General features: G+C 45.3%; 1 protein-coding gene across 1 annotated transcript in view; it reads right to left on the bottom strand.

The window, feature by feature from the left end:
- ABTB2 (ankyrin repeat and BTB domain containing 2) overlaps positions 1-23,484 on the bottom strand; it is a 209,828-nt gene that overhangs the window by 163,020 nt on the left and 23,324 nt on the right. The gene's annotated exons all lie outside the window — the stretch shown is intronic.

The raw sequence follows: 23,484 nt of genomic DNA, 5'->3' as shown, positions 1-23,484 counted from the left end.
ACTTCTAATGACCTGTTCATTCAGAGAAAGCCAGTGGGGGCCAGGCGTGGTGGCTCACACCTGTAATCCCAGCACCTTGGGAGGCCAAGGTGGGTGGAGCACCTGAGGTCAGGAGTTGGAGACCAGCCTGGCCAACATGGTGAAACCCCGTGTCTACTAAAAATACAAAAATTTGCAGGTCATGGTGGCACATGCCTGTAATCCCAGCTACTCAGGAGGCTGAGGCAGGAGAATCGCTTGAACCCAGGAGGTGGAGGTTGCAGTGGACTGACACTGTGCCACTGCACTCCAGCCTGGGCGACAGAGCAAGAATCCATCACACACACACACACACACACACACACACACACACACACACACACACACACACACACATAAAGAAAGCAAGCAAGCAAGCCAGGCAGCCAGCCAGCCAGTCAATGGAACAGCAGGTGGTTCTGCCTGGAAAGGCATCTTCAACCTGACACAGCATCTCCAGATACCCCTAAACGGTCCCTTTTTGGTTAAACCCTGGAATCCCAGGAAAACACACCCTGTCCATTCATTTCAGAGGGTCTCTACGAGGCAAGTGAGGTTGGACTTAGGGCAAGAAGATTCAGGCTCAAATTGGGCGAGTTTTCTGCACTATAAACCCGGGGTGGTGACTGCTGTAGGGGGTCACCTTGAGAATTATAAGGGATAAACAAGATGAAAGCACATTGATGGCCATTCCACAGGGCTTGACAGGGATACGCAGCTTCGGAACCCAGTTTCTGGCTTTTGTGCCCAGGAGAGCATTCAGCACCTTATTATTTCTGGATCAAAAAGGTTATTCTCTAAACTCTTTCCAGGGTCAGATTGGTTTGCAGTCCTCAGAGTTCCCATTTGTTCTTTCATCTCTCAGCTGGTCTAAGAGAAAATTATCCCACTCCTCTGAACAACACTGTGTATGAGGTTCTACTATTCTCTTTTTGGAGACAGGGTCTCACTCTGTCACCCAGGTTGGAGTGCAGGGGTGCAATTAGGGCTCACTGCAGCCTTGACCTCCTGGGCTCAGGCAAACCTCTCACCTCAGCCTTCCAAAGTGCTGGGATTACAGGCGCATGTCACTGTGCTGGGCTACTATTCTCATTTTATAGGAGAAATTGCCTCAGAAGGGGTAACTTGTGTTAGGTTACAAAGCTAGCAAGTGGCAGAGCTGGGGCCTGAAACACAGGCCTAAATGATTCTAAAACCATGTTCTTAAAAGAAAGAAAGAAAAAAAAGAAAGAACAGAAAAGGCCCAATTTCTTAGCAAGTGAAACTACATGCACTAAAATTAAATCTATATTCTTGATTTACAAATGGTCCAGGAACTGAAAGAGTTAACAATAGCTCACTGTCAGTGGAACAATTTATACAGGAGCCCATGTGCATTTTCTTGCTCAAGGGGTTCTGGAACCTTCCCTGGAATTAGGTCAGCAGCTGGAGAGCAGCTAGCAGTGGAAACAGGAGTAACAGAATGACCAGACACCCCAACTGCTTCTGGCGCTGGCTCTGAAAGGCTGGCTCCCGGACAGACAGCGCGTCCCACTGGGCGGGCTCCCGAGCACCTCAGCTGTCTCCCGGGTAGGATGTGGTCTGACCACATTCTTTTAAGTGTATGGTAGCTCCTTACAAGCCACCTGGCTGAGAAGGCAAGCCAGCACCCCAGCAGCAACCAGCACCACCATCAGGCCCCCCAGAGAGTGCCACCTCCTGCCCCTTGGGGCCCAGGCTCCCTGGAGATGCAGAGGCTCTTTTGGCCTCATACACAGCCCAGTCATTGTAACCCAGACCATCCAACAAGGAGGATGTCTGGAGAATATCTCAAATGCCCTGAGAGGTGGAGTTGTTACAATACACATTTCATGTAGACGGTGATATCAGCCATGCCACGAAAGTGGGAGAGATGCCACCGGGAGGGTGCACCTGCCTCAGTTTCTTCATCTGTCAAACAGAGGTTATGACAGGGCTTTGCAACTCTATGGAGAAACAAGCGGATCTGTGTAAAGCACTCAGTGCCTGATGATGAACACACACTCATTATGTCCAGCTATTTTTACTACTATTTCTTACCACCCTTATAATGAGTAATAAGAAATCACAGATTCTCTGTGTAAAAGCCATCCCCACCGTCCTCAGCAAGGGACTTCCCCCAGCACTGCTGATGTTAAGGCTGAGTTCTCCTCCAAGGTGGGGCAGGTTGGAGGGCACGACCCAGCTCCCACACGGTGCTAGGTTGTGGGTGCTGCCTGTTAGGTGGTGAATGGATAAACATGCTCTGGAAACCGAGGGGGCCTGAGGTCCCAAAATTTACAACAGCAAAGGGGAGGGGCTGATGCTGGTCACAGAGTGATGAGGGAAACTACTACCTGAGATACTCTCATGCGTGTGGCTTTAATTCCTTGATCTCCAGCATCCCCAAACCCTCAAGGGCCATGTGGAAGGCTGGACAGACGGCCATGTCGCATGCTAGAGATCTTCCAGAGCAGCTGATCTCACCAGACTTGAGGCTGCTTCTTCCCAGATATGCTGAGACAGAGAAGAGGCTTCTGCAACCTGTTCACTAAGCAGGTCTGAGATTAGACTCTAACCTTGATGAAGGAGGGACCGGGTCTGTTTTACTTACTAGGGTATCTGTACTCCAAGGCTGAGTCGGCACTTGGCACATAGTCCATGTTCAATAGTATTTGTTGCATGAAGAAAGGAATGGCTGGAAAAGCCAAACAGATGTGTGTGTTTTAAGGACCTACCATGTGACACACCTGCACTAGGTGCCACAGGGGCATGATCTTTTCTTCTCTGCACACAGCTGCAAGGGAGAGGTGCTGATGGCTCTCCTCTGAGAGAAGGACACTGAGGCTAGGAGGTCAGTGTCCCCTCAGACCAAGGGCTCATGACTGGTGAGTGGCAGAGCTCAACCTCCCCCAGGTATCTGATGCTGGTGTATGGATCCTCTTAGAAGGACTAGCTAATTTTCAGCGTCCAGATCAAAATGAAAATGGGAGGCTCCTTGTTCAAAAATTAAGAATTTCAAGGCCGTGATAGCTGATCATTAAGTCAAGTGTGGAGCCCTTCTGAGTGGGGGGCCCTGTATGACAGCACAGGCTGAGTGTCCATGAGGCTAACCCTGTCAGAGGCTGAGGGTGATGCCGCACTTACAAGGCAGTCAGCCCCCATGATGGCCCTAATGGTTTCCATGTTGCCAAGCTCCAGCCCAACTCTCCAAATGACTTCTCCAGAAAGGCCGCTGCAGATTATCTTACCCTCCTTTCAAAAAACAAAGACTGGAAAAATCCTCACCAGAAGAGCTCAAAATTCCATATTAAAAAGAGGCCTGCACTCGCGCGAGCCTGCCTTCTGGACAGGGTGCATTTGCATGAGGCCACGTGAGCGCAGACACTGTGTGTGGAAACAAGCTCGCCTGGCATTTGGAAACTAACTGGGACCAGACCCTTGGTCGAGGAGCCCCAGTTACCACAGAGCAAGTCTCCTGATTAAAACCAGGGCACTAAGGTTCCTGGGTTTCACTGAATAAACACAACCAGTTCAGGCTGACTGGTTTCAGCTGATGGGGAGAAATGAGTCTATTTGAAATAACCCGTGTCTGGGGCCATCCTGACCTGGGGCTCTGAGGGTCTGGGGCTTGGCTCTCTGAGGTTTAGAAGCCCATCTTTGGGACACTCTTGAAACAAAGGAAAGCTGTATTTGGTCAGCTAAAAAGCTTTGGGGAGTACAGGCCCCAATCATTCATGACGAGGAATGGAAACAATTAGATTGATTCCAGGGATGTGTTCTGGGTTCCCATTCTCCTCTCCTGGCATCCAGTGCTTGTCTCCTCCATCCCTCCTCCCCTGCCTCAATCATAGCTCACCCTCGGCGCTGAGCAGACATGGGCAGGGAGAGAAGGGCACATTCTCGCTGGCCGTAGCCCGGAGGCTTTACTGTGGTAAGTATAGTTCTGAAATACGCAGGTCTCCTTAATTCAACTTCCCTTTTCCTATCAGAAATGACACGAGCAGCCACCCTCCAGGTTTCCGGCTGCCTTTCATGGCAGGATCTCAGTGCTTCTGACACACAGAATTCCCAACACCTGTGCCAGCCAGGTGCCGGGCATCTACCCTTCACAGTGGAGAAACCTGAGGTAGCTTAGCATAACTACTTCAAGGTGAGCTTATGTGGCAATTTCTAACCAGTCATCATCAAACTGCTGATTAAACGTTTGCAGTTAAAATGTTAAGAACAAAAGAAAAAATGTGTTGCTTTGTTTCATCCAACACTTGACATGACAAGAACTAACTTTGGGATCAAGTAGCCAGGGTTGCTAGAACAAGGCTAAAAATGCCGAGGAGGAGGGGAGACAGCCCTCACTGACGGCACCCAACGTGAACCTGTGTTTTGTGGTCAGTCCCAGATTCTGGCCATCACAGTGGCACTGATCACATGGACACTGCAAAAGTCGCAAACGGCTCCCTTTCATCTTTTCTTTCAACCACCAGCAAACCAGGGCCCTCCGGATAGACAGGAACTCCTCACAGTAGGTCAGCACTTGCCTTTCAGCAATGATTTCATTTTAAACTCAACTTCAGGTCCAGCCCAGCTCTGACTATAATCAGAGTGGATGGGCTGAGCCTTCTGCTCCTCTGGGAGGTAAGAGATACTCACTGGATCGTCTCCTGCACTCTGCTCTTTTGCTACCCCAAAACCCACAGGCTTGTCAGTGACTGAGTGGCAAACATGTGTTTGCCGCAAATATTTCATCATCAACTACCAGGCTGAGCAGTGGAAATAGCAAGGCCAAGTTACTGTTGCCACTGGTGCTGCTGAAGCCCAGCATTAAGATAATCTATGAGCCCCAGAATATGGTTTTTTTAAAAAAAATACAGTGTGTACTTGAATGTGATAAAAACCGCAACAATAACAACTGCACACACAGAGTTTCCAAGAATAAATAAAGCTTGGCTGGGCCTGTCCTAATTGACTACATTAAGGGTATACAAAGGACCTGTGTGTGCCCGAGACAGTGGTAGCATGGAAGATATGTGGGAAGCTTGTGATACAGTTCTTACCCTGGACACACTAATGACCTCACTGGGGAAGCCCGGGGAGGCACATGGGAAAGAACAGAAAGATCTGGACAAAACACCCTGGCCCCAGCAGTGTCTGCTTCAAAACTACTGTGCCTGAGGTACTCGGGGCAGGAGAGGCACAAAGCCTGTTTGATTCTGCTCCGCTCATCGGTAACTGACTACAAAACCAACAGAACTAGAACAATTCCAACCAGAGACACACGCGAGAACCCCTGGTACTTCACGCCATAGGTTTTTGGATGTTTAATAAAGACATGACCTCTCTTGGGCAAGTTAAACATGTTACCTTTGCCATCTGTTTATATTCTAGATGTGCCTGATGAGCCTGGCTTAGGCAATCTTGCCCTCTGATTCCACTGCCCTCTGTTCAGATCCTCATCACAATCATTAGTATACTGTTTACAGGCTTTCTACCCTGGAGACTCTAATCTTCCTGAGCAAGGGAGCTGGGGTTTGTCACCTCTCTCACATCTTGTATTTTTCTCTTGATTATGCTCGGCCCACAGACTGCTCAATAAGGGGGCATTGGCAATGGGAGTGCAACAATAGTAAGAGAAACCCTTGGTCAATGAAATTAGCAATGGGCCAGGCATGGTGGCTTACACCTATAATCCCAGCAGTCTGGAAGGCTGAGGCAGGAGGATCGCTTGAGTACAGGAGTTCAAGACCAGCCTGGGTCACATGACAAGACTCCATCTGCACAAAAAATACAAAAATTAGGTGCCTGTAGTCCTAGCTACTTGAGAGGATAAGGTGGGAGGATCACTTGAGCCTGGGAGGCGGGGGTTGCAGTGCACCAAGATGTTGTTGCCACATTCCAGCCCAGTCGACAGAGCAAAACCCTGTCTCACATAAAAATAATAATAAAAAAAAAGAATGGCTTTTAAAAGAAATTTATTTCAGATTTGGGGATACATGTGCATGTTCGTTACATGGGTATTACACACATAATGGTGGGGATTGGGCTTCTAGCATACCTGTCATTCAAATATTGAACACTTTACCTAATAGGTAATTTTTCAACCCTCACCCCAACTCCTGCCATCCCCATGACCCCCTCGCCCACCTTTTTTTTTTTTTTTTCACCTTTTTTTTTTTTGAGACACAGTCTTGCTCTGTTACCCAGTCTGGGTGGAGTGCAGTGGCACAATCTTGGCTCACTGCAACCTCCAGCTCCTGGGTTCAAGTAATTCTCCTGTCTCGGCCTCCCAAGTAGCTAGGACTTCAGGCATGTGCCACCATGCCCAGCTAATTTTTTTGTATTTTTAGTAGAGACAAGGTTTCACCACGTTGGCTAGGCTGGTCTCAAACTCCTGACCTCAGGTGATCCATCCGCCTCAGACTCCCAAAGTGCTAGGATTTATAGGCATGAGTCACCGTGCCTGGCTCCGCTTTTTGTAGTTCCCAGTGTCTATTTTTCCCATCTTTATGTCCATGCATATCCATTGTTTAGCTCCCATTTATGAGTGAGAACATGTGATATATGATTTTCTGCTTTTGAGTTAGTTCAGTTAGGATAATGGCCTGCAGCTCCACCCATGTTACTGCAAAAGATATGATACCAAGGAATGACTTATTTTAAAGGCAACCCAGAGATCATCTAGAAAATTCATCCCCAGCACTTTCCCAAGGAGGCAGCATGGGGTCTGAGGGACCAAGGGACCAGTCTAAGGACACTCAGTTGGCTCATGGCAGGGCCAGGATAGACCTGAGTCTCAGCTATTAAATATACAATGAGGTCATAATCAAAATTCCAACTTAGATTTCTAGGCAGTTGAAAGAAGGTGGTTTTACAGGACTGTGAATCAGCCAGTAACTACAGAGTCCAAGAGTCCAGGGGATTATTTTCCATTTAATGCCAGCTGGGGAGTCAGAACTCAATGTTCTGAGTCAGGAGGTGACCCACAATGTGATAAGGACCCAGCATGCTGCTCTCAGGTCATCCTTGGGCAGCTTAACCACTAGTCCAGTAATCTATAAACCCCACTGTTTGGAGAAACAAGATGTTTTGATGGAGAAATACCAAGAAGTGTCATCTCAGGGCTAAGGAAGGAAGCTTGCACGCCTTTCAAAGGAACTGCCCAGTTGTTACCCTGAGTCAGCTGTAATGTCAAAAGCACCTCTTTCCAGCCTGAAATCCCAGAGCCAGAGACTGGCACTGTCTTAGCAAGGATGATGGCCAAGGCCCCTGGAGCTGGGGGATAACATGTGGTCAGCCCTACAGAGTAACAGGGACAGCACTGGAGTAGACACCACCTCTAACTCTAGAACAGATGACCCAGGGCAAGGCAATGAAATGAAAGAAAATGCTTCCTGGATGTGACACACAAGAAGTCTTGGCTCAGGACTTCTTCCTCACAACCCCACCGACTTCAGGTGGTCACTATACAGCCAGGTGAAGAAGGTCACAGAGACCTGCCCCTTTATGATAAAGTTAGAAGAGACCCCAAAGCTTAGCGGGGTCTCTTTTGGCTCTATCATAAAGGGGCAGGTTCCATCAGGACCAGCTGATGCCTGCGCTGGCCAGTATCTAGGCAGCAGTGGAGGAGAAACCTAGGTGTGGGATAGCTCCAAGTCAAGGACAGGTTTGGGACAAAAAGGGAACAGCCAACATACACCAAGTACATGCAGTGCTGTCTGTCACCTCCGAAGTCATTACCAAGGCGGGCTGTGGAGTCGGCCAGACCTGAGCGTGAGCTTCCCACTGTCACTCTTCACAATGTGTGGTAAGTTATGTAACCCCTCCCAGTCTCTGTCTTATCACCTGGAAAATGAGATACCACAACTATTTTATATTTATCTTATTTTATATGAAGTCTTGCTCTGTCACCCAGGCTAGAGTTCAGTGGCATGATCTCTGCTCACTGCAACCTCTGCCTCTTGGGTTCAAGTGATTCTCCTGCCTCAGCCTCCTAAGTAGGTTGGACTACAGGCATGCACCACCATGCCCAGCTAATTTTTGTATTTTTAATAGAGATGGGGCCAGGCTGGCCTCGAACCATGTTGGACAGGCTGGCCTCGAACTCCTGACCTCAGGTGATTCGCCAACCTCAGCCTTCCAAAGCACTGGGATTACAGGCGTGACTACCATGCCTGGCCACTTTTTAGAGAGCAGGTGTATTAAAATGAGCTAGTGAGTATAAAGCATTTAGTTCAGTACTTGGAATATACTAATCCCTTAGCACACGTTACTTAATTTTATTTTAGTCTTAACACACAGCTCACTCCCTGAGATCTCTAACAGAGCTGCATATGATTTATATCTCCCCCAAATATGTGCACAGATGACCCAAATAGAATTTTAGTTCTGGCTTTGGAGGGCACTCAGGTTTTTGAGAAAAGAGCAGATTTTATTTCTTAAGGATGCTACCCTTAGGCTAACATTTGAATACTTTGTATTTCCTGGGGAATCAAAGTCAGAAGGCAGGGTCCTAAAAATGTACTCAGTGGCTGAAGCAGTCTGGTTGATGATTAAAACTTTATCCCTGGATGATCTCCGAGCTGAAAAGGCCATTTCAGCTGTAGACCATTTCAGTGCCTCCACAGGTGTACAGAGATTTATGACAAAAGTCACTTGGATGGACATACCTCACCACAGCAGAATCTCTTCTCCAAAGCAAAGTAGAACTTGGAAGCCCAAGGTGCCAGGGTGGGCTGGCTGCCTCTTGAATTCTCTCACTTAACCTTCACTGAGGACTTACCCCACAGGCAGGACTCTAATGTGTGTCCACATTAGAGGTCTGTGGAACTCTCTAGAACATACCAGACTAACTTTATCTCCCCTGGGCAAGCTCAGCTCACTGCTGAGAATGCCTTACGTCTGGTTAGCAAGCAGCACATTCAAGCTTGCCAATCTTCCCCAACACCATTTTATCTTTCTTGTGTACCAAAATCTTCCACAAATTTTACTTTGCGCCATTTAAAGGTGTTTTACTGGCCAGGCACGGTGGCTCACACCTGTAATCCCAGCACTTTGGGAGGCCGAGGTGGGCAGATCACCTGAGGTCAGGAGTTCAAGACCAGCCTGACCAACATGGAGAAACCCTGTCTCTACTAAAAGTACAAAATTAGCAAGGCATGGTAGCAGGCGCCTATAATCCCAGCTACTCGGGAGGCTGAGGCAGGAGAATTGCTTGAGTCCAGGAGGTGGAGTTTGCAGTGAGCTGAGATCTCGCCACTGCACTCCAGCCTGGGCAACAAGAGCAAAACTCCATCTCAAAAACAAGCAAACAAAAAAGGATGTTTTACTTTGGGTCAAGTCATTGCAAGGGAGAATGAACAGCTGCGTATTTCTTATTCCACAGAAGCCAAAGCTTCTTAAGTGTTTCTAGACAACTCATAAGAGTGTGCCATGTTCAATTGAAGTTCAACAGGAAAAAGGAGAAACATTTCACCGACCAATTGGAAAAAATAAAAACAGTGGTTTAAGCAAGAGAGTAAGGATAGATTTTAAAGGTTACTACTTCTTTTCTATCTCAAAGAAAATGAAAACCTATTAGAGACAATATTGCTTTATCCAGAAAGATGCCTGTGAATTGAGTGTATGTATCTTTGGGATGCACCCGGATGCAAAGTCAACAACAAAAAGCAATAAAAAGTGGCTTAAACAGCCAGGGCGTGATTGTCTCCTGTAAGAAGACTTGGGTAGGGTAGTTTCAGGGTTGGTTGGTTCTGTGACTCAACAGTGTCACCAAGGACCCAAGTTATGTCCTTTCTCCCACCTCGGCCTGCATCAAGATGTTGGGTTTTGCCTGATTTTCCCTGCAGTCATGAGATGGCACCTGCCGCCGCTCTAGACATGATGTTCGCATACGCCATTCAAAAGTCTTAAGAGAAGACCCCAAACCGAGGGAAAAGAAACCCTTCCAGAGAAGCTCCACCTAGCATCCTTCCCTCAGGCCTTGATGGCCTGAACTGGGTCACATGCCTGTTCTGAAACCAATCACTTTCAAGGGGCTAGAATCATGACAGCATTCAGGACAGTCGGGACTCACCTCTGGGCCAGCAGAGAAAGCCCAAACTTATACACCCATTGCTTCTGACACTGAAAGAGCCACAGTTTTGCTAGCAACAACGAAGGCAGGGCAGAGGATTTCTGAATATCCCTCTGGGAAATAACCTGACAGTATCAACAGGGGTTTCACAGCCCTTCAGGGCTTCTAACAATCTAAGCTACATATCTGGACAGAAAGGCATGCAAAACCCATCCAGATAAGATGGGTCTGATGTCAAATACCTTTTTCATCATGAAAGCACATGATCTGGATAATAACCAGATGCAACACACAGACCTTGTTTGGAATCTGATTCAAACTAATTTATATTTTTGAGGCAAGCAGGTAAAATTGAGTATAGACTAAGTACTAGGTTGTGTTAAGAAATTATTAATTGTGCTTTGGGAGGTTGAGGAGGGTGGATCACTTGAGGTCAGGAGTTTGAGACCAGTCTGGCCAACATAGTGAAACCCTGTGTCTAAGAAAATACAAAAATTAGCTGGGCATGGTGGCATGCACCTGTAATCCCAGCTACTCGGAAGGCTGAGGCAGGACAGTCACTTGAACCCAGGTGGCAGAAGTTGCAGTGAGCTGAGATTGCACCACTGCTCTCCAGCCTAGGTGACACAGAGAGAGAGACTCCATCTCAATTAAATAAATAAATAAATAAATAAATAAATAAATAAATAAATAAAAGAAAGAAAAAGAAGAAATTATTAATCATGACAATGACATCGTGAGAATTAAATGCAAGAAACTACATTAGGTTGTAAGGAAACGCTTTTTTCTCTCTGTCACCCAGGCTGGAATGCAGTGGTGCAATCTTGGCTCACAGCAACCTCTGCCTCCTGGGCTCAAGTGATCCTCCAACTTCAGCCCCCCACCCTCCCAGTAGCTGGGACCAGAGATGCGTACCACCCCACCCAGCCAATTTTTGTATTTTTTTTTTTTTTTTGTAGAGATGGGGTTTCGCCATGTTGCCTAGATGGGAACAAATGCTTACTTGCTTATTTATTTGTTCATTCATTCATTCATTCATTCATGAGACTGAGTCTCACTCTGTCGCCCAGGCTGGACTGCAGTAGCACGATGTCAGCTCACTGCAACCTCTGCCTCCTGGGTTCAAGCAATTCTTGTACCTTAGCTCCCTGAGTAGCTGGGATTTCAAGTGCCTGCCACCACACCCGGCTAATTTTTGTGTTTTTAGTAGAGACAGGGTTTCACCATGTTGGCCAGGCTGGTCTCGAACTCCTGACCTCAAGTGATCCGCCTGCCTCGGCCTCCCAAAGTGCTGGAATTACAGGCGTGAGTCACTGCGCCTGGCCGCAAATGCTTATTTTTTAAAGGATACATACTGAAGTATTTAGGGATAAAATGTCATGATGTCTGGGATTTGCTTTAACCAAGTACAGCCAAAAAAGGGAGGCGCAGATAGCAAGCGTCAAAACGGAGTTAACAGCTCAATCTATGTGATGGATATACACAGGTTATTACACAAGCCTGTATACTTTTTAAATGTTTTTAAAATTTTTATAATAAAAGCTTTAAAAGCATTTAGCAACTAGGGCATGGTATCTCTGGCCGGCCTTCTGTAAGCTCACTATGCTTTAAGGCTGTTTCTCCTGGAGTCTTTCACATTTGTTCTTCCCTCTCCAAGATCTTTGCACTATCGGCTCCTCTGTTCAAATGTCACCCTGTCACAGGGGCTTCCTCCCCCTGCATAGTCCTCTCTCATATTAGCCTAATTTTTGTTGTTCTTCAATACCATTATCACTATGTGAAGTCATCCTGCTTGTTTATTTACTAATTATTGTCTATATCTTCCACGTAGAACAATCTCCACGAGAAGAGTGACCTAGGATAGCATGCACAATCTTTCTCCAGGGCCAAATTAGTACCAGGTGTATGGAGGGCACTCAAATATTTGAATGAATAAACTGAACTTTCTTTCTTCTGAACAGCCCTTACCAACACAAAGCAAAACAAATGACTACAAGCTAATGAGCACTTTACATCATCATAAATTCCTTTTTTTCTTTTTTTTTGAGATGTAGTCTCACTCTGTTGCCCAGGCTGGAGTGCCATGGTATGATCTTGGTTCACTGCAACCTCTGCCTCCTGGGTTCAAACAATGCTGCCTCAGCCTCCCAATTAGCTGGGATTACAGGTGCCCACCACCACACCTGGTTAATTTTTGTATTTTTAATAGAGATGGGGTTTTATCATGTTGGCCAGGCTGGTCTCAAACTTCTGACCTCAAGTGATTCACCTGCCTCAGTCTCCCAAAGTGCCAGGATTAGTCATGAGCCACCATGCCCAGCTACTTTACATAAATTCTTATTTAGTCTGCACAACAGTCCCATAAGGACAGATATTATTGTGCTACAATTAAAATCCCAGGCTTACTTTAACCCTCAAACTAGTGGTAAATAACTGCCAGACAAGTTTCCAGCCCCTATTCCTGGGCCCATGATAGGCATCATTAATGGATTTCTGAATTCTTTCTTCCTAGCCTGAATTCACCACAGTGCTCCAGACAGTGATGACTGATCAGGGTTGATCCATGAGGTGATATCTACTTGTCATTCCCACAATAAGTCATGCTGTTAAAAACAGGTGCCAGTTAGACTGAGCTACCTTTCCAACAGTCCTTCCTAGGGTCCGCTCCTGCCTCTTCAGGAAATGCAAAACCCAAGCCTACAAATAAACCTCAGCATTGGTCAGTAATGCTGCCAGACCACTGGATCAGCCTCCAGGAGGTTATTAAATAGCACAGCCCAGCTGCCAAAGCCTTCTGAGGTTTGGCATGCAAGTAGGGGCTCCCCTGTGAGGACCGCTGGCTGTCCCTGTTCAGTTACAGATCAGAATTTCCAGCTCTGCTACTCTTGAGCTTCCCCTACCCTTCTGCCAAGAGAGCACAAAGAGGCACAAAGACACCAAAGCAGGAGTCAGGGGCCTACGTCCAGGCAGGCTCAGCCTCTACTGGAGTGCCCGTGGCAGGCTGCATCACCTCCCTCCACCTCAAAGTCCACATCTGAAAAGTCCACTGATTCGGTCACAGAGTGCTTTCCAGTTCTTGTTTTGGTTTGTCCTTTTTTTGTTGTTGATGTAGCCTGGGCTGGTCTCAAACTCCTGGCTTCAAGCAATCCTCTTGCCTTGGCCCCCTCAAAGTGTTGGGATTATAGGTATGAGCCACCATACCTGGACTCTTTCCAGTTTTAACTTCAGATTCAAAGTCAAAGTTCTCAGAGCTCTGGTATTATGTGCATAATCCCTGGCACAAAGAAGATATCCTATGAATATTTACAGGAGGATAGGAAAAATAACTGGTTTGGGAAAAAAGAGCCTCTTAAGTGGTCCATCAGTGGCCACTATCAGAGGAAGGTCTGAATGTGGTGGAGAATAAGTGCTCTCCAAGACAGAGCCAGTACTGTACCTTCCAGTATGTGTTCTTTCCTCGTGGAGGTCCTGTGATAATGCAGGATTAAAAATCAGTGGGTCCACAGTTCTGCTATTTGCTGGCTATGTGAACTTAGGCAAGTTAAGCTCTCTGTTCCCTAGTTTCCTCACTTATAAGGTGCAGATAATCATAGCACCAACATCATAGCATTGTTGAAATGGCAATATACTGCCTATAAGAACAGTGCATGGCACATAGTAAATGCTTAATGAAGTCAGCTATTACTATTACTACTCTCACTACTGTATTGATCTATAGATTATCCAGCCCAGGAGAGAGGGGATTCTGGTCAAATGCTGGATAGGCCAGGTGCAGTGACTCACGCCTGTAATCCCAGCACTTTGGGAGGCTGAGGCAGGCAGATCACTTGTGGCCAGGAGTTAGAGACCAGCCTGGCCAAAACAGCAAAACCTCATCTCTACTAAAAATGCAAAAATTAGCCAGGTGTGGTGGCACACACTCATAATCCCAGCTACTTGGAAGGCTGAGGCAGGAGAGTCACTTGAATCCAGGAGGTGGAGGTTGCAGTAAGCTGAGATTGTACTACTGCACTCCAGCCTGGGTGACACAGCGAGACAGTCTCAAATAAAAAAGCTGGATAAATGTTTACTAAATGAATGAAAGAATGTTGTAAAACCAACTCTTAATTCCTTCCAGGTCTTTCTCCTCTCTCTGTACTCTGACAGGCTAGCACAGTCTCCTACAATGTTAGATTTTATACAAAGGGTAAAGGGATAGTAGTGAGCTTTCTATACATTCCACTTAAACGTCTAGGAAAATACCGATTTTAAGTTGACAATGGAAACTTAAGTTTGTAGTTTTTAATCCTTAGACCACTCACCAAAAAAACTACAGAGATATAGTCAAAGCCCGTAATAGATACATTAAAACAGAATGCTAAAAAATGTTCTGGCCAGGTACAGTGGCTCACACTTGTAATCCCAACACTTTGAGGAGCCACGGCAAGTGGATCACTTGAGGCCAAGAGTTCAAGACCAGCTTTCCCAACATGGTGAGACCCCCATCTCTACTAAAAATACTAATACAAAAATTAGTTAGGTGTGGGGGCACGTGCCGTAGTCCCAGCTACCTCCGAGGCTGATGTACAAGAATCACTTCGGCCGGGCGCGGTAATCCCAGCACTTTGGGAGGTCGAGATGGGCGGATCATGAGGTCAGGAGATCGAGACTATCCTGGCTAACACAGTGAAACCCCATCTCTACTAAAAATACAAAAAATAAGCCAGGCGTGGTGGCGGGTGCCTGTAGTCCCAGCTACTCGCGGAGGCTGAGGCGGGAGAATGGCGGGAACCTGGGAGGCGGAGCTTGCAGTGAGCCGAGATCGCGCCACTGCACTCCAGCCTGGGCGACAGAGCCAGACTCCGTCTCAAAAAAAAAAAAAAAAAAAAAAAATCACTTGAATCTGGGAGGCGGAGGTTGCAGTGAGCCGAGATCACGCTATTGCATTCTCCAGCCTGGGCGTCAGAGTGAGACCCTGTCTCAAAAAAAAAAAAAAAAAAAAAGTTTAAATAATCTAAAGGCAGGAAAGGGGAAAAAGAGGAGCAAAAAACAGAACAAACAGAAACAAATAATAAAATAATAGAACCTAGATCCAAATATATAAAGAATTAGGCTAAATATAAATGTTCTTAACATACCAGCTAGGGCTGGTTGCGTTGTCTCACGCCTATAATCCCAGAACTTTGGGAGGCTGAGGCAGGCAGATCATTTGAGGTCAGGAGTTCAAGATCAGCCTGGGCAACATGGTGAAATCCTGTCTCTACTAAAAATGCAAAAATTATTTTGTATTTGGGCATGGTGGTGGGTTCCTGTAATCCCAGCCACCTGGGAGGCTGAGACAGAAGAATCGCTTAAATCCAGGAGGTGGAGGTTGCAGTGAGCCGAGATTGCACCACTACACTATAGCCTGGGTGACAGAGAAAGACTCCATCTCAAAAATAAAATAAAATAATAGAAAACATACCAGTTAGGAGATAATGGATTATGAGAATAGATAAACAACAAAATGTGACTATTTGCTGTATACGAGAAACTCACTTGGAATACAATAGAGGCTAGTTAAAATTAAATGTATGGAAAAACACATTATGCAAACGTATCAAAAGAAAGCTGGAGTGACTCTAATATCAGATAAAGTAGACTTCACAGCAAAGATTACTAGGGATAAAGAGGGACACTGCAATCCTACTTTTTATATAAAGCATCAAAGAAGATGATCCTCTGTGTCCCACCCTAGGAATTCACACCCCTAGCCACTTGAGGGCCCAGTAGCAGGGGCCCAGTAGCAGGCTCTCACTCCCAGGCCTCAGGCACATTTGGTTATCTTCACTCGCCCCACTGCCTTTCCACTCTCAATTAGCTTTTGAAGGAAAGCAACCCCAAAAGTGACAGGAGTCAGGCACCTTGTTGGAAAAAGTCATCCTCAGCCCAGGATTACATACTCCTTCCTTGGGGGTAAACTGTCAACTCTATAGCATTGTCCTATACATGGGACTCTAAGGATTTAAAAGAAAATTCCCTTATTTCCACTCTTCCCCCTCTCCCAGATACATTTCTCCCAAAAGAAACTATAGAGAAAAAACTTTAGAAACCAAATTATCCTGCCTGGGAGAAAGAGTTCTGGATTATGTTTTCTGCTTCTATGACCTTGGCAGAATCTGGTTTAAACAAGCCCCTGGCAGCCGCGCGTATATGGTTAGAATGCACTCTGTCTGCTGTCTCACTCCCAGACCCAGCTCCTCGCTGGCTGTTTCACATTTCCAACCCTCATTCTGCCTGCACTCTGAAATGTGTCATCTAGCACAGTGTGTGAAAATGTTGAGATTAAGGTGGCCTCATCAGCCCTAAGCAATTCTGACTCTGTCCAACTCCAGAATAAAGATTTGGTTTGTGCTAGGACTGGTCCCGCTGTCCAGACTGCAGATAGGCTGGATTGGCAGTCCAAGTCAGACAGATGGAGAGACCACGTGGGTCAGACAGGTTGGAAGGAGGCCCACTCAGTATCCCCCCTTCTGGAAAGACACTGGCCTCAGCATTCAGGCAATCTTCCTTCTTCCCAGGCTTCCAGTTTCAAGAGTGATGAAATCTGTTATCAAGGGAGTACTTGCTTTTTTGACTGTGAGAAATCCTGCAATGACAGTCTCTATCCACAGCATCAGAGTGAGGGATTCAGGCTTTGCAGCTGGAGAGAGCCTGGTGTGAGGTTGGCTTTGATGCTCACTTGCTTGGGAACTTGAGGCAGGCTGCTTAACCTCTCCAAGCCTCTGCTGCTTCCTCTGAAAATTGAGGAGAATAGTATCTGCCCTTCTACTGGTGTGATGAGGATTAAATGAGACAACGTATGCAAAATTCTTAGCGCTGTACCTGAGCTAGTAAGTGCTGAATAAACAGTTTCTGTTATTACTGCAACAGGATCATTCATTCCTCCAGAGCAGAAACCACCTTTTTGTTCTCCATGATGCCTCTAGAGATGCAGGCCACAGGGCAGGCATTCAAGGAACCCTTATTGGCTCTCAACATTCACACTATCTGGATCTAGTTAGCGGTAGGTACTTCAAAAGGAACATTTTGTAACACCCCTCCTTGTCTGGTTTAGTTCTGAAATGGAAAGCAAATTGGCCACTTAGCCATCCAGAATCCTGAAAACACGTGGCCTCTCATGTGGTCACACCTTCTATTTGCATCTGCAGCTTATTAAAAGCAAAAATCTTTAAGATGAACTTTTCAATAATAATTGTCAACACTCAGTTTAGACCAAACAGTCTACCTAAAACTTCAAGTATGTCAAAAGTAGCACTGGATCAGAGATAGACTAGAAGAGAATTAACATTTTAATTCAACTGGCACAATTTAAGATCCCATTAAGACAGAAATAAACCCAGCCTGCAAGCTATTCAGCACCTAAATGGTTCTCTCCTTCAAACCTGTAATCTGAATATTTAAGACACACTCTAAAGAAGTGCTTCTCTTTCAGAGAGGAAAGGTTTCATTAGAACAAATAAACACTGAAGTCAGTGAATATAACAAATAATTGTTCTAACAGCAGCAACCAAAAGATACTCTCATTAATGGTCTGTTGAAACTCTTCAAATACAGAAGTTACCCTTGCCCTACTTAATGTGAAGATATGTTTCTCTGGAAGACTGGTTTTTCCATTCCACTTTTCCTTCCAGATCCATCTCCTGTCCCACTTCCCACTCCACCCCCCTGTCCAGATCACCCAGCATCTTGTCTCCACAGCATCCAATCTTCCTCTTCTATCCACAGCCCACCTATGGTTCTCAGGGCCATGAGGGCTCCCAACCTTCCCTCTCAGCATGGGGTGGAGCATGTGGTGATGGACTAGAATGACTGGTTCAATGATGGGGCACATGACCTAGGCCAGGCCCATCAGAGACAATAAGACTGAAGTCCAGAATCTTTGAGCTATCAGAAGAAGCCAACTGGTCCCCTTTCCTACTCAGCTTCAAAGCTGAGGCTGCTGCAGCCACTTTACAACCATAGGAGAAAGGCTGCCAGATAATGGAGCCCACCCAGGAGCAGAATCCAGAAGGAAGAGTAAGCAAAAGAAACAGGGTCCCAAAGGTACCAGTGAACCTCTGAGTCAAAGTGTACCTGAAGCCAACCCTACTTTGGGACTTTTAAACAAGCCAGTAAATTTCCTCTGCTTCAAATGGTTGAACTGTGTCTGTAGCCTGCAAAGAGTCCTGACACAGAAATGGTAAACTGAAGTGTACTTAGAAGCAACTTTGTGGTTTTTTAGCTATAAATTACTTAGGAAATGAGAATGATGCACTGGATTCCCAGAACTCCTTCCCATCTCTGTGCCCAAGTATAAGTCCAGGACTGGCTATTTCTGACCAAGTGGTTGCTGGCTGGGAAGTGCCAGGGACTTCACTCGGGGAATACTGCTTAGATAAACAGGTCTTGGGTAATGACAAAGCACTGATCTCATAGGATTCCTGACTTCCGGTCCCTGCTGGATCACTCTTTGGCCATGGAACCCCAAGTAAACCCTTCTGCACTTCATTTTCTTCTATAGGAAAAACAAAGCCCCCTGCCTCTAACACAGGGAGAATAGGAGCCACCACTGCCTGGTATTTTGGGCTTTGAGTTGGGTAGATGTGGGCTTTGAGTTGGGTAGATCTAGGTTCAAATCCCTAGTCTACCCTAGATCCAAGATTAGGATTTGGGTCAAGAGGCCCAATCTCTCTGACCCTCAGTTTTGTCCTCTGTAAAATGGGAACAAATCAGAGTATTGTTTCACAGGGTTATTTTAAGAATTAAATAAGGTAAAGTTTCTAAAGTGTTTAGCAAGGTGCCTAATATACAGAAAGACACAATAAATGGTAGCTATAATAGCTTTGAGATCAAATGAGAAAGAATGTGAAAGTTCTTTGTAGAAAGCATCAGAAACTGTACCTATATTAGGGATTATTGTCATCACCTCTCATTCCTAAACTGGCTATGGTGATAACATCATAGTGTGGGGTAAAGGCAGTAAACTTATGAAATAAATTCAATTGATAAATTATACCCAATCCAGCAGAGAAAGATAGTTGTCAATGAGGCATAGGGGTGCAAACCCCATGCTATAACTGTCATTTCATCAACAGTTTAGAATACTCCCAAGAAATATGTTCAGGTGGTTCATGGAAAATGCTATCAATAACGACCTGTTAAATGTTCCCCTGGAGGCCTGGAACTGTTCCCAAGCTGTGTGCATGCAGTTAGATCCCTTCGGAACTTTTCCAGAGCTACATCTGCAAAAGTACGAGTAAGATCCCCTTCCTGATTTTCCAATTTCATTTAACAACTTCATAGGCAGGATGCAAATGTGCTTCTTTATGAATGAGAAATTTCAGTTGCTGAGCTTGGCAGCAGAGATTTCCAAGAAATCCAGCCTTCCAGTGGACCCCCTCCTATGTTCCACCAGCACATCCCATAAAACGGGGGAGTGCTGGGTTTCAAACGGGCTGCTTGCAGGAAAGACACAGCTGTGGTAAAACCAAAAAGATATTCCTTCCAGGTGTTGAAGAATAAAGTCCTCCTGATTGAAGGGACTTTGGCTCCTTTTCAGTTTGGAGGTATTTTAAAAAGCATACACGACAAGCCTAAAAAGTGCTTACCACAAACATATAAAAGGGTCACTTCAACTCATGTAAGTATTGCTTAACATGGAAAAAATTAAAGCTTGAAAAATCAGGACCATAAAATGCAAGAAGTAAGGAGTTGTGGAAAAACAACCCCATCTGAGGTTACAATACTCCTTCAGGAAAATAGATACACTGTTCTCTTATTCTCTTTTCTAACTGTAGCCTATACACCAGCCATGTGTATTTTGGACTCCTTCCCATCCTACCATGATTTCCGGTCTAAGTCTGGGTCCCATGGTAACTGGAGCAATTTGGCATGCTGGCCCCATACACCATGACTGGCCATATGAGGGATGCCAAGTGGGTATCTCTTCCATAACAAACATCTCTCTCTTCTGGCTCTGTAAAGAGGTTACTCTCTTACTCATAAACTCTTACGAATAAAGTCTTCAGTTGATAAATAAATCTTCCCATCCAGCCTCTTTCACTCACCCAGAAGGAAATGATAATCTTTTGCAGAGCCAGAAGATCCACGTATTCAAGATTACATTGCATGGGGCAGAAGGGTTGCAAGACTGCAGGAAAAAGAAACATTAAAAAACCCAGCTTTGCCGCTAGCAAAAGTGTTAAGTAGTTCAGTAAAAGCCAAACCTCATTTATGGAGTGAGCAGAAGTTATCCTTGGAAATGTATTTCCTGGTAAGAGTCCCAAGGATATGGTGATATGAGTCACAGGTTTTACAAGCCTGAGGGCTAACTTCTATTTATCTTTCAGATCTCAACACAAATGACCACCTCTGGGACTGTGACAACTCCATGCCCCCAATCTGATTTTGTGGCCATGGTCTTCTCAGTATAGTATGCAATAGCCTGTATTACAACTGCCTGTTTGATTCTTGCTCTCTGACCCAGAGCTCCTGAAGGGCAGGACTGTAACTTTTCACCTCTATTCTGATGCAGCACTTGACATAAAGAAGGCATCTGTAAGTGCACGTGATGTGGCTGTAGGCAGACCTAGCCCTAGACCACATCACACATTTGGAGCATTCACCCTTTAACCTGTCCCAGCCTCCTGCATCTTGACTGCCACCTACCCACTGCACAGTTCTCCCTTCTCCTCTATGAAGACCTACCTTAAGGAAAGGCTACACTATTCATCATTCAGACTAAGGTCAAATGGAATCCTACATGCAAAATTATTCCCTCCAAAAATGTAACCCCCACACTCACACTCAGGCTATTATGCACCCATCCACCCTCCACCTAAGGGAATAAAGTTATAATTGGATAATTTTAGCCAATCACAGGGGTAGATATTTTGGTTGGGTTTTTTGAGAAGGAGCTAGAAAACCTGGCTCCTCCTGCTGCTTTTGAAAGCACACAGTGACCCACTCCTGGCCCTCAGCAAACCCAGCATCCAGGGACCCCCCAGCCAAGGGGAGTTGGTCCAGCCTAGCCCGCTGTCCGGCAATGCCTCTGTTGATTTTGCTAATAGAGCAAACAGACTCTCTTTGAAAAAGAGGCAAAGGCAGCAGAACTCTGCTTTCCTGCCCATTTCCTCTGCCTTATTAAACAAGAAGAACTGGTTTCAGTTAAAAAAAAAAAAAAAAAAAATCCTGAAAGCCACTGATGGAACAGTCTCTGAAGTGCATTCAGGGAGTCACAGGACATGGAAGGAAATGGAGAGCACAGGAACATGAATTATTGTGAGCACTGGGGAAATGCCTGCTTTGTCTGGGTGAGAAACAGGCAAAGACTTTGAGGTCAACAACGGCCATCCATAAACAAACAGCTTTACCTTATTAAGCATTAAGGGTTTTACAAATATTTCTTGAATGATTTTACATGTGTTGTCTCAGTTGATTCTCCTAATTCAACCCTATAGCACAAGTACTATCACTTTAAAAAACAAACTGAGGCTCAGAAAGGTTTAATAATTTACCTACCCCCAGAAGTTCAAGAACAGGCAAAAGCAATTGAAGGTGGCAAGAGTCAGAATAATAGTTACGTGGGGTGGACACTAACAAGGAATGGCCATGAGGGTGTCTCCTAGGCAGGAGTGTTTTAAATCTTGATCTTGACCTGGGTAAGTTACATAGGTGCATGTCTGGGTAAAAATTCATCAAGCTGTGCATTTAAGACTCTGGACTTTAGGCATCCCAATCTATAATAAAGGAGAAACAAAAGAAAACAAACAAGAACAAAACAAAACAAACAAAATTCCCAAAAACTAAAAATAAAATAAAGGAAAAACAGGCTGGGTATGGTGGCTTGAGCCTGTAATTTCAGCACTTTGGGAGGCCAAGGTGGGCAGATCACTTGAAGTTAGGAGACCGGCCTGGCCAACATGGCAAAACCCTGTCTCTACTTAAAATAAACAAATTAGCTGGGTGTCGTGGTGCTCACCTGTAATCCCAGCTACTCGGGAGTAGCTGAGGCAGGAAAATCGCTTGAACCCGGGAGGCAGAGGTTGCAGTGAGCCGAGATTGTGCCACTGCACTCCAGCCTGGGCGACAAGAGTGAGACTGTCTCAAAAAATAAAATATAATAAATAATAAGATAAAGGAAAAACAGGTAATGCCTCCACCTCATATCACACAGTGAAGATCCCCAAATTGAATCCAGGCCTCCAAAATTCCAAAACCTATGTTCTTGTCTCCTTACTTTGTCAAATTCAGGAGACAGGGGCAGCACACGAGGATATGTGGATCTGCAAGCACACGACTGAGGTGTCTCAAACATCTCGGTGCTTCCCCTTTCCACTAAAGGAAGGGAGCCATAGGTGAAAAAAAAAAGCCATAGGCAAAAGTCATGATGCTGAGTGGTGACGATGGAAACAGAAAGGTCTAAAATCACACCAAGGCAAACACCATCAGATCCAACCCAAACGTTTCCTTCTCTCGGAAGGAAAATCTCCTGGCTAGCATGAATACTCCTAAGGTGACTCTAATGAAAGCCTTTACATCTGGCACAGCAAGGACAAAAACAACCCTGTCTTTGTTCAACTATTTTAGACACACACAGGAGCTTATGCCTAAGACCTGCCCCAACCTAAGAATCCAGGCAACTTAAATATCCCTACTGTTCTGTGTTCTCCATGTGAAAGCCACTGTGGCTGGAGGAGAAAAACTCACTTCTCAGAGCATTTTGCATCAATGAGAGGCAATCAGAAAGGGTATGAATGGTGGCCTGTGGCATGGTTCAGGTGGTTCATGGGATAATAAATAGCTACCACCTATTGAGAACCCACTAATTTTTTAACCTCAGGTGCACAAATTGGATTTATCATAATCCTTGGTTCATGACCATTTTTAATTAGTTATAATGTGAACTCAACTCCCAAACAAAAGCTAGAGCCTTGGCAACCATCTACATGCATCTAAACCATATGACCCTCCCTCCCCTAATCCTTCCCTTTCCCTCTTCCCATGAGGCATAACCATTATCTGTGTTTACCATCCCCTCACTTTCTCTCTTATATGGTATTTACTGTGCCTGTAATGTACTCCTTCAGCACATCTTAATATTTCGGGTTTTTTTTCCGTAACCAAATGTGTGATTTATTTTTGGAAGAAAGTATTTAAAATTGAGGACTTTTTCCAGTAAAGGGGAGAAATAATAATAACAGATAATACCCTGGTTACAAGCTAATTACCACATCCTATACAATGTGAATGTGCTCAACATGTATTCAATGATATGAATAATGAACATTTGCAATTTTAAAATCCCAAATCACTTGCCAATGTTGTAAATTCAGAAATGCTGAAATAAATACTTAGAAATAAGTGTATTTTAAAAACTTTAGTCTGACAGTATTTATAGA

This window comes from Rhinopithecus roxellana, chromosome 15, assembly GCF_007565055.1.
Source record: "Rhinopithecus roxellana isolate Shanxi Qingling chromosome 15, ASM756505v1, whole genome shotgun sequence".
Lineage (NCBI taxonomy): Eukaryota > Metazoa > Chordata > Mammalia > Primates > Cercopithecidae > Rhinopithecus > Rhinopithecus roxellana.
The sequence above is the reverse complement of the archived record's forward strand: the minus strand, read 5'-3'. Positions and strand labels throughout refer to the sequence as shown.